The sequence below is a fragment of the Pinus tabuliformis genome, chromosome 2_2 (genome assembly GCF_031772625.1).
Source record: "Pinus tabuliformis cultivar Carrire ecotype Pingquan chromosome 2_2, CPIR1, whole genome shotgun sequence".
NCBI lineage: Eukaryota > Viridiplantae > Streptophyta > Pinopsida > Pinales > Pinaceae > Pinus > Pinus tabuliformis.
The window spans coordinates 112,954,207-112,967,078 of NC_142300.1; the positions used below are offsets into that span (position 1 = coordinate 112,954,207).

Consider the following 12,872-nt stretch of genomic DNA (forward strand, 5'->3'; position numbering starts at 1 on the left):
AAATGGACCATTGCTACCCAAAATATGTTGCACTAGACTGCTAATTAGTAAGGCGGGAGGCACAATATTCTGTTTCCTTTTCTTGTATTTGTGAGGGGAGGAAAATTGCTATAGTTTGACCTTTGACTGCAGAATCCACTCTGATACACACATATATGTATGAATGTCTCCTAAATTGCAGTGAATGCCAATGTCTAAATTGCAGAATTTATTTGAAGGGGAAGGTCAAGATAACATTACCACGGCCAATGTTAAACTGCAATTCTTTGCTCCTTTTTTCCCTCTTCAGAGGGGACAGTCGTACACATCAAGAAATCTTGAAGTTTATCTTGCACTGTTGATGCCATAAAGATCTGCCACACTCTTTTATTAAATCTGGAAAACAGTTAACCCCTAATACTATAGTTCAAAAGCATGGCATCACCAACCATCTCAGTGATGCTCCCTGTATCTATAGTTCAAAAGCATATCATCACCAACCATCTCAGTGATGCACTCTGTATCTGCTTTACATAGAATAGGAAACACTGCTAGGGTTTACAATCACAAACCCTATATCAGTTCACTCTAGGTTAGGTAAGAAACCCTAACCCTATAACCTTAATTATGCCCTAGATTATGGTCCCTAGCTTGCATGTGAGAATACCTAGGTTAGTGCGCTACCATGGAGATGAATATACTCCTTGAGAACTGTGCCATAACTACCCAGTTCTCATGAAAAGTGCCTAGACTCAGTAGGAAATAGAACTCATTCTAAAAACAGAACGAAACTGAATGTTGAACTGAACTGAACTAGAAATTGGGACTTGCTAAATATAGAATTGTGGTGACCGAGATTAACTTAAGGTAGCAAAACCAGAAATACACTAAGCTTGGCTTCAGCATGCATGCGCTCTATTCCTTCCAACATAACTGACCCTCCCTCACACTCAGTCATGCACAAGAACCCAGGCGAACTGCTATCATATTGACTGCTATCATCTGCCCTTTCTCCTCCTGTTGTACCTGCTGACTGTGCACCCTGATCTTTGAGAGAAGGCTATCCAAGCAAAACAAGGTAAAAATCTAACACTTCCTTTTAGTGAGGAAAGGTATTTACACCAATCCCATACTCTCCCTAAAGATCTCAAACTTCCCCTCTGTTACCTGCAAGCTGTTGATATGTCTGGACTCTGAAGATACTCTATCACCACTGCTCCCTGCTTCTGTTGTACAGACTTCTTGTTGTTTCCACTGGCTGTGTGCACCCTGGTGCTATGGAGAAGGCTAGCAGAGCAAAACAAGGTAAAAATATAAGACTCCTCTTAGCAAGGAAAGTGTTCTCCAGCTGATCTATCTACACATACTCTAATGCCATTGTTCAATTCTGAATCCTGTCCTAAAGAAAGAGGTGCATGATGTCAATCTGCTTAGAGCAGTCATCAAATATGGATTCTCAAAGAGTTTGGTATAACTCTCACTAACACAGTAGACCACAATAGGCTCCAACATGTCACATGTCAGCTTTGCTATCAACTTGATAAGACAAGATAGAAATCTATTAATTTCCAACATATGACCACTGAAGTATGCCAATGGGAATGTTTTAAGGACCAACGATATTGCAGAACAAAGTGGGAACACTAAAGTGACTCCCATATAAAAGCAAGAAACAGGAAGTAAAATAGCAATCTTATCTAAAAACCTAGAAGGCCAACTCTAAAGAATGGAAAGACGATCTAGAAGAAAGATGTACAAGATGAGCAGCTCTTTAGCCTATGGTAAGTGTTGACTGCCATGTACTAGCAGTGCTGGCTGCCATGTACTCTGCCTCTGCTAACCTCAATGCCACCAATGCATGCTTCCTACTGAAACAGAATATCACTCTGAAACCCAAACCGAAATACCAACCTATAGCACTCTTCCTATCACCAGCATCCCCTACCCATACAAAATCAACAAACTCATACAGCATGAACTCACCATTTTTTGAATCAGTGTTGCACAAAGCGAGGACATTTTTTGGAAGCAACGCTTCAAAAGCATCATTTTCCAAAAATCCTCAAAAGCAAAGCGTCCTAGAAGCATGTGTGTGTGTGTGTGTGTATTCAAAAAAACATCCAGAGATATCATTGCATTTATATTCAAAATAACATCTAGAGTGCCAAAATAGTTGCAGGATATATGAAAGCATGCATATTATCCACAAATCAAGATAGAAATGGCATCCATAGGACATTAATGATTAATTATTCAAGCTATTTTGATCTGATATTTCTGGATCCATCACATTAAGGGTTTTAGCGATGGATCTTAATGTGATGGATCCAGAAATATGAAATCAAAATTGCTCTTCTCAAAGAAGCCTTAACTCTGAGAATAATTATTCGAGCATCAATCATCTAGAATCTAGATTCCTCTCCTCTTGTCTAGCCTTTGCCTCTACTTCAACTCTCTAGGGAATTTAGTCAACATTGCCCAATTTCGATCAAACTGCCTAATCCAAACCTTATAATATGGTAAAAAAACATTTACATGCCTAATCAATGATTTTGACTTCAGTGAAGGCTACATTTTTGCTAAGGCCATGATAAAGGAGTTCAACAATCAACACCACCAAAACTAGGGTACACATAGGGCTCGGTTCTCTCAATTAAATGCCAATCACATACTCTCATACATCATAAAATCTAGTGAAATGCCATAATCCCATTGATCATGTAACCCTAAATGGGATATGAAATTCTATTTTCTCCATATGAAGTCCTATGAGGTTGGAACCACTCTCAAACATCTTGAGTCATTTCATGGTAATGTTAAAAATTTATGGAAAAGGATGAAAATGAAAGATAAAGGAGAATGTCACTTTTACTTTAAGAATTTAACATTACCGTTAGGGAGAATCTATTAAGTGTCTAGGGAGCATCAAGGGAGCACCTTGGGAGTGTTCAGGAAGCATGGTTCCTCACATAGCGATTTGAAAATTCCAACAAAAAAACCCCGAAACAATGCGAGTGGTTTCCGGAACCACAGTTTGGGCGGGGGAACCATGCCAAAACTGTGATTTGATCTTATGGAACTGTGTTGAAACCGTGGCTCGGGCCTGCAAAACCACACTTCAAAACGGACACGAATCTAAAAGTCTAGGAACCATGAATTTTGGGCAAAACCGCAATTTTGCACAAGACGCGAATCCAGCTTTTCAACTCTGGGGGAGAGGGGGCGTGACAAGTCCTACAACACTATTTTGAATACACTTACACCATGATGTGCTATGCCCTTTAAATAATGGAGCACATGTTTTGCAACTAGCCGATGAATCTACCTTAGCTCAACCATATATTGGCTAAAAGTGTTCACTACAAATATATATCAAGTATGGTATTCACCAGATATATCAAAGATCAGATCAAACTATCTATAACTAAAGGATCTACCATATCAGAATCCAAATCAGTATGCAACTTCAAATTTGGTACCATGGGAGTAGCTAAGGGTTTCTAATCCATCATCTAAAACCTCTTCAAAATCTATAATACATACTTACCCAATTGAGAAACACCCTACTTGGACTCCATCACACCTCTAGACCCAAGAAATAATGCAATACTTAAATGCCCTTCATCTCGAACTCCCATGCCAACTCCTCTCTATTTGAGCTTCTCAATGTTTAATTTTCCTAATCCCAGAACGTGACAAATATTTCCTTGTGATTTACTTACTGTTGAAATTTAATACAACTCACAAAATAAAATGCACACACTGGGATTTTCAACTAGTAAAATAAAAATTACAATGGAAGCAAATGAAACCAATTTCACACATGCACACGAAATGTTTCTACCCTTCGAAATTGCTTCTCATTAAAATAATATCCAAGCATACAAGGACTCCCTTCCTAGGAAAATGGCCCATAGAAAATAAATGCAAGCTACAACAAAAATTATGATTTTTATTGGGTACGTGTACTGTTGGAAAATCAGAAAGGCAGAAAGATTTTCTTATGTTGATAATTACTTATGATATTCTTGTGTTCTTATTAACTTTCTTATATTATTCTTTTATCTTTGTTTCATCAATCAATTATCAAGTACAAAACATGAAGATCAAGGACACCAGATATAGGCGGAAAGTTAGGACAAAATCCCTATACAGGGGAAAACCCAATCAACAATTCTTCCTTCAGTAGATTCATATGACAGTGAGACAACCAAGACCCTAGACCAACAGACCTTCCTCCTCCACCAAGTCAGCCTTCTATGATGTAGCAACCTTCAGTGTTTTCTTCTTGTTTAGCAGCTTCAACCCAGCAACATCCAAAAACTTCGATCAAGTTTACGGCAATTGCAGCAGAATTTTTTACCACAGCTTCAGAACTTTGATCCTGCAATAGAGAGAGAATTTTGATCCCAACTTCAACTCAATAACTTCGCATGTGTGAGAGAAAGGTAACCCAAAAACTCGATTTCCTTCTTCCAGCAACTCTCCTTCTTCTCCAACAACTTTGCACTTTTCACTGCAACCAGTTTACTACACTTTTTACTGCAAATCGAACTTGATGAGTGTTTGTTCCAAATGAAGTCGAGTTGCTCCAATATATAGGCTTTTGGTGAGGTTGAATTACCCTGTTTGAGGCTGACTTGATCTCCTTGAGGCCGACTTGGTGGAGGAGGCCTAAATGACCTATTTTACAATAAAATAATTTTCTTCTTTGACAAATAATTCCCAAGAAGGGTTCTTTACAATATGACATGGACAAGGACACTTGACATAAACCCTAGAGGTCTACAATGGAGACCTTGACCTAAAAACAATTGACCCAAGCATGAAACCCATGCTTTAATAAGTCAATTTATATAATAATAAATAATAAATAAACTTTATTTTGATAAATACTTTTCATTATGACTCAAATACAATTATGAAGACCAAACCTAGTTACATTCTTCAACATGTACGACCCACTAGAATTTCATGGATCAACCCTTTGGACTTGTAACCCTCAACCTGCTCCACAAACCCTACACAACACCTATATGGTTGCATTGTATGCCTACACTCTCAACCTACTACACAACACCTATATAGTTATATGGCCTTGTTGTACGACTGCATTCTCAACTTGTTGCATGAATTTTGAACTTCACGTATGATCCGAATGGAAAATGGCATTAACCCATGGTATTCATCCACCCATGGTATTGTGACATCCACCCATGGTATTTATTCACCCATGGAATTGACCCGTGGTATTGTGACATCCACCCATGGTATTCATTGACCCATGGTATTGTGACATCCACCCATGGTATTCATTCACCCATGGAGTTGACCCATGGTATTGTAACTGAAAAATACTATAAATAACAAGTCACTTCTTCCTAAATGTTTTTTTTACCATATACTTCTTCCTAAATGTTTTTTTTACCATATACTTCTTCCTAAATCACACCATTGAGGAAGGCAGTCTTTACATCCATTTTATATAATTACCAACCAAAAACCAATGCTAAAGACATGGTAGTCTTAAAGGAAGTATATCTAGAAACTCAAAAAGGGGTCTCCTCAATCAACTCCCTCTCTTTGGAAGAATCCTCTCGCTGTGAATTGAGCCTTATACTTCCCTATAATGTCATCCATTGCATGCTTCACCTTGTATAGTCACATGGATAACAAATGATTTCCCCCCTAGTTTAGGCACAATCTCCCACACATAAATCTTCCTAGTCGAGTTGTACTAAGCTGAAGCATCTAGACCTACACGAAGTAGTGATCACAAAGAGTTCCAAACGCATAGAAGAGGCAGTACCTACAAAAGCATATATTGTTACATTAATGGACATGAAAGCCATAAATCCTTTGAATGTCCACAAAACAATGGGAACTAAACAAAGACCCTAGGTAGTACAAGGGGAGTAGTACTATGGAGAGAATCCAATGATGCCAAGAGGCATCATTGAGCAAGAACAAATATCATAGGAAAAAGGATGGTTGAAAAAATATCTTCATAATGAAATACAAGTCTAAAGGTAATTGTTGTAAAGTCCTAAACTATTTCAATAGTTCTAACTTCTAAGAATATGGTTCTTGTAGATATGGTAGAGAAGGTGGGGTTGGCATAAAAAAAGCACCCCATGTAATGTCCTATTCTAATTAAATTGACAAAGGGAGAACGAAATAGCCTATCTAACCCTGCAGTCTATGGTCATTTTTAAAGGAGAAAGCAAATTATTTGATGTTATTGGGGTAAAATTAGATAATTTGGGGTAAATGGACAAAAACTTGTAATAAAAGCCAAATTTGGGGCAAAATGGAGGGAAACTTGTTAACCCCTCAAATTAAGATTAGGAGGGAAACCCTAAAGGAAATCTATAAAAATGAAAGAGGAGAATCATTTTAATCATCATGGATTATGGATCTTTCTGATTTTTGAGTTGAGGTTTTTGGAGGGTTTTAAGACCCCTTTTCTCTGATTGGTTTCGGTGGTGAAAGATTCTACCCTAGCCAATCCCTCTTTACTCTATTTAACATAATTCCTAAGGCATCATTAATCTATTTGTGGAAATATGGGTCCTTTTTCTTAAATTTTTAACATTACCATTAATTGACTCGGGGTGCTTGAGAGTGGTTCCAACCTCATTAGATTTTATATGGAGAAAGTAGGATTTTAGATCCCACTGAAAATCTAGTGGGCTTAATAGTTTTTAGGATTTCAGAACTGGGGAGATTGCAATGTTTCCATTAGAGTTTGTCATGTATAAGGGTATGGAACTAGCATTTAATTAATAGGACCAAGCCCTCTATGTACCTCGATGTTGGTGGCATTGATGAACTCCTCTGTCTAAAAATGTACCCATCACTCAAACAAAATCTTGATTTGACATGTTTAGTATTTTTTGTCTTATTTTAATGCTTAGAGGGTGATATTGATGAGGAGGATCCCAATATAGGCAATGATTTTAATGATACGTAGTACTAGTTATTTGTTGCAGCATGAGAATTTTTGGATTCTACAAGCCATTTAATTGTTACAAGCATGAGAATCTTTGTTGATGTATTGTTGGATCAAAGATGGATTGCACTCAATGCTATTTTGGTTATATGCATTAGTTTTAAAATTGAATTTGTATCATCATCATGTAAATGTTTTATATATTTCATATTTTATGTGCAATTCACTAATTTGTTACATTTTTAATATATATTTTTTAATATATAGTATATAATGAGTCCCTCGTGTCATGTTCTGGGGGATGACTATGTAACGTGTCAGATACTCCTATTTTCGTGTCCCCCATGTCTAGTTTCCTCATGCCATGTGACTTAGTGCTTCACAAAGCTAGATTTAAAGTCAAGGTATCACCAAGTTCGAATCAAAGAAGACGATACTTCGAATACTACCTTCAAAACCGAACAAGGTTTGTATGAGTGGTTAATTATGCCATTTGATTTATGCAATGCACCAGTGACATTCACGATATTAATGATGTTGAAATTTTAACGTTCTATGTTGCAACAATTACTTGTTCCAAAACTTTCTTCTGCAATATTAATTAAGCAATTGTAGATAGAACATACACCATATAGACCACATGCAAAATAGAAAACAACCAAGAACACAAGTAGACATAGGGAATTTAGATCCAATGACCAGAGCAAAACCCACAAGGGGAAAACCCAACCAAATTCTTCTTCTATTAGAGATCAATTGTTCAGCAGAGATATAGAGTACAATGAGAGATAAAGAGAATGAATAAGTTCACCCAAATTTGAACAAGTTGTAGCATGAAGATCATTGGTAGCAGCAGCAGATGCACACACTAAATCAACCTTCCCTTCAACTCAATCGACACTGAAACAATAAAGCACCGAATCAACCTCGGCTTACCAAGTTCTACTCTTACTCTCCAAGCCTCTCTCTCACAATATTCTTCATCTCTCTCCAACTCTCTCTCAAGTTCAAATTTTTCTTTCACAATGCACAAGTAATGAGGGGAGAAAGAATGAGGCACATATATATAAGAGAAGCAACGAACCCATGTCATAAAGGAGGAGTAACTCGCATGTCAAGAGGGAGAACAACACATGCCCATTTAGGATATGTAACTTATGCCATTAAGGAGGTATGCATGCCTTTGTAACTTATGCTTTTAAGAGAGAGTGTAACATATGCACTAAAGAGTGCGTAAGAGGAATCTTTTATGACATGCTTTTATTGAGTGTAAGAGAGTGTAAGAGAATCTTTTATGACGAGCTTTAATGAGTGTAAGAGTGTAAGAGAAATAATGACAGTGTAAGAGGAATATGTCATATCAATAATGAGAGTATAAGAGAACATTATTGAGAGCCATGATTGAGTGACTTAAATTTCGTTTTAATAATAATATAATAGTATCATAAGAATAATAATATTAATAATGATAAAATATTAAGTCAATATTGAACTATTAGGATTAATTAATGATAAGTGATTTCTCACCAACAATACTTGATTACAAATTGATGCAAAGTGATTTACTATCGTGAGACTATCTAATTTTAGACTTTTTATTTTTAGACATTTTATTTTCAAACTTTCTATTTTTAGACTTTTATTTTTAGAAATTCTATTTTTAGACTTTCTGTTTTTAGAAATTCATCCCTGGGATGCCAATTTTCAACAAATGAATGATATATTATGCCCATCTCTAGATTCATTTTTATTGTTTATTTCGATGATATATTGGTATATAATGCTACCTGGAAGGAGCACATCTCATGTTTGATGTAGGTGCTAAAGACATTGAAGAAGCACCAATTGTTGGCAAATCTCGAAAAGTGTGAGTATGCACAATAGTGTTTGGTGTATTTAGGCTATGTGATTGGTGGAGGGCAGTTCAAGATAGACCTGCCAAGATAAATGCCATCATGACGTGTTCGGTGCCTACCAATGTTTCTAAGCTCAAGAATTTTGTTGGGGCAACATAATATGAGGAATTTCATAGCCTTATTCTCAGCAATAGCTACACCATTCCATGCCATAATAGCAAGTGGCAAGAGATTCCAGTGGGGGAAAGGTTAGTACAAGACCTTTAAGAAGTTGAAGAAGAAAATTAGCCAAACATTGGTTTTTGCATTACCAAACTAGCCACAGCCCTTCGAAGTGGAAAGGGATGAGAGTGGGTATGCTATGGGAGTGGTCTTGATGGAGGGAGGAAGACATGTATGCTACCATTCTGAAGTATTTCATGGGGTGGTTTTCAACTACACTACCTACGATAAGGAGCTCTATGCTCTAGTACAAGCTGTCAAGCAATGGAAACACTATCTAATGGAAAAGGAAATGGCCATCCACACAAATCACCAGCTGCTACAGTACCACCAACAGGCCCATGGTAAGTTACAATGAACCAAGCATTATAAGTGGATGGGATTTTTACAACAAATTCATTTAGTGGTCAAATCAACATTGCACGAAGTGGGGACGTTTCTTGGAAGCGGGGATGCGGAAGCGTCATTTTCCAAAAATCTAGGAAGCGAAGCGTCTCGGAAACATCTACTATATATATATATTGCATCTATATTCAAAACAAACATCCCAAATACCAACTTAGTTGTAGAAACATGAAAACATGCATATTTTTACATAAATCAAGATAGGTATGGCATCCATGATTCCATTGTACATCAATGATTAATTATTTGAGCCTCAACCATCTATATTCTATCAATTACAAACATACATCAAATTTTTAAGCATATTATAAAACATAAAGCATATTATCTAGCAAGTGAGCAACTGTCAACATTAGTCATGTCCAAAATTCAAATAATAATGTTTACAAAATAGGCCACTTGGCCACCACCAAGACTAAAAAGTTCAAATTCACAACAAGCCTACAAATCTAATCTATGACATAAGTAATAAATTGTGAATATATCTACTAATCTCTCCTCCTTCCACCACAAAGAGTACATGGCGGTGGGCCTCCACACAATGGCAATGAAGAAGATGGTGGTCGTGGAAGTTGTGGCACTAAAATTGATGAAGGCGAAGCCCCTGTTGTTGGTGTTGAACTACGGAACCTGGGAATCAAGGGACCAAATCGAGGTGGCATCTCAACTCGATCATCATCCTAGATAAGAGCATCCTCTAATTGCTCTAATCGCAAAACTCCATCCTCCAAATTGGGCTCCTCTGGATTCTTGTCCCAAACCTTAAGGTCTTTACTAGTCTTTGCATCATATAAGTAATGGGTCAACAATGGCAAGTTGTAATGAACATAAACCAAGCTCTTTGCCCAGTCTAAACTCAACTTGTTCCTTTTAACACTATGGATGAAAGAATAAGAGCTCCAACACCTCTCAGCAGAAGAAGTGTTTACCACCTGTGATAGCACCTGCAATGCCAAAGTCTGTAGAAGTAGAGTAGCACCTCCATGCATGTTCCACCACTCAAGAGAAGAAAAAGTCTCTCGGTCTTTAATTGCATGCATGCTCCCAAATGGACCAGTGCTAAGCGTATAGTTGCTCAACTGTTTTCACATCATGGCAGCCTCCTCCTCATCAGGGACTAATTTATCCAATGCAATCATATATTTTTCTAGAACCTTTGGATCTAGGTGTGGTTTTCTCATGCTCCCCCCAGGTGTTCGTGTTGAAACCCATGATGGATGATAGTATTTAGGTGTCAAAACATATGCTAATGCATGCAATGGAACATTTGGCATATCCCATCGTTTTTCCACCTTTGCACGAATATAATTGTACAAGGTGATATCTCTAGGCTCAACAATGTCTTTAATATGCCTCAACATGCTATCCATTTGCTCATACACCTCCCAATTATTGGTTGATCTAAATCTGCAAACTTGATCATGTAATAAATTGGTTTGGTGAATTGCAAAACATATTTAACCTATGACCAAAATAACATGTCAAGAACAGTGTCCTTGGCTACATTAGCACTATCTCTATCAGTGTTAATTTCCTCCCATGATTCAGAGGTCACCATATTAGTTAAAGCTTGCCCCACCTTCACTGGCCGCCTAAAGGCGAGGTAATAACTTGCAAATCTTGTTTTTGCAAGTTTAAGCAACTACAACTTGGAGTAAGTTCCATAGAAGTAGTTTACCCTTGTATGCCCTGTGATAAATTTAATGAGTTGCTTCCCTCTCTTGTAAAGCTCATTAATCCACCCTCATTATTTATGCTTCACAATATCATGCATCAAAAGGTTCAATGTGTGCACCAAGCACCCAAACCAAAAGATGTGTGGATGAGTACGTTCAATAACTTTTCCTGTTGCCTTACAATTTGTTGCATTATCTGTGATCACTTGAACCACATTATTAGGACCAACATCTTTGATTGATTGCAATAGGAGATCTGAAATGTTTTGGGAAGTTGCATTGATGGAGGCGGAGAAATATTGCACCACTAGGGGAAACACCAAGAACATTTATCAAATGTTGGTTTCTAATATTTGTCCACCCATCTGATACAATGGATACCCCACAGTCCACCCCAATGTTGCACGAAGCGGAGCGAAGCGGAAGCGCGGAGCGCGGAAGCGTCATTTTCCAAAAATCTAGGGAGCGAAGCGTCCGCGGAAGCGTCTGCTATATATATATATATTTTTATATATTTTTTTGCATTTATACTCAAAACAAACATCCCAAATACCAAATTAATTGTAGAAGACATGAAAACATGCATATTTTTGCATAAATCAAGATAGATTATGGCATCCATGATTCCATTGTAGTTACTAGTATGTACAACAATCATCTATATTCTAGCTATTACAAACATACATCAAATTTTAAGCATATTATAAAACATAAAACTATAAAAAGTATTAACCCGCGTATATGAAGACCTAGACCTTGCTGTAGCAAAACCGTGAATTGTAGGAGGCTTGAGGAGGAACCTTAAGGCTTAAGCCCCACCAGCAGTACATTGAATACCTAGTAGATCAGCATAGGTGGAAGCATAGTTGACATAAGATCACAGTGATTTGAAGCAAGGTAAGGGCAACAAACTACATTAGCAAGAATTGCAGACTTTACAAGGAAGTCTCTCAGATCTACTCTCACAGTGTATTGATAATTTGATACTGCACCTCTGGAATAATTGGACGTTCGTTATATGGCTATGCTCTTGCTCCTGGTATGATTTACCAATAGTGTCATATGATCATTGGCATATGCTTCAGTATGATTCTTTGCATTATGACATTTGTTCATGACATCAATTCAATATGGACATGTCACTTGCTTCAGTCATATATATGTTATCGTTTCTCATATAGATCAATATTGGTATGGCTTCCCAATATTGGCAATGATGGGTATAAACCTATAAGCAGAGACTTCTTCATTCTTATATGCACTTAGCATTATGTATGGATATCACTGCTCAAATAGCTTGAGTATGGTATTGCTATGTTCTAATTACAGCAGTATATGAATATATAGAAGTGCATCCATCAGTTCAGTAGATGACTGCGCTTCCGGTTGCGCCACGCAATCCGCCCTTTTTCAATGTATATTCATTGAGTTGACATTGTATTCAGAGCAGTAAGACCGTATATTCAGGCTACAATGCTCAAGTTATATGGTATTAGGAATCCTATATGAGAATGATGTCATATTGGTGGGTTGCGTCCAGGTTGCGTCCAGGTTGCGTGCAGGTTGCGTGCAGGTTGCGTCCAGGTTGCGTCCAGGTTGCGCGATTCCGGGGGGCCGCAACCTCAAATGGCAGGAATCGTTTTTTTAACCCGGAATCGCGCCACCTCAAAAACGGAATCGCGCTTCCAGTGTGGATTCCGGGACGCTTCGCTCCGATCCGCGATTCTGGGTTTGGATCCGGCGGGGGGGGCGATTCTGCAACACTGGTCCACCCCCACTCAT

At 37.7% G+C, this 12,872-nt stretch overlaps 1 protein-coding gene across 1 annotated transcript in view; it reads right to left on the bottom strand.

The window, feature by feature from the left end:
- The window catches only part of LOC149191618 (K(+) efflux antiporter 5-like), a 379,177-nt gene that overhangs the window by 342,398 nt on the left and 23,907 nt on the right, over nt 1-12,872 (bottom strand). The gene's annotated exons all lie outside the window — the stretch shown is intronic.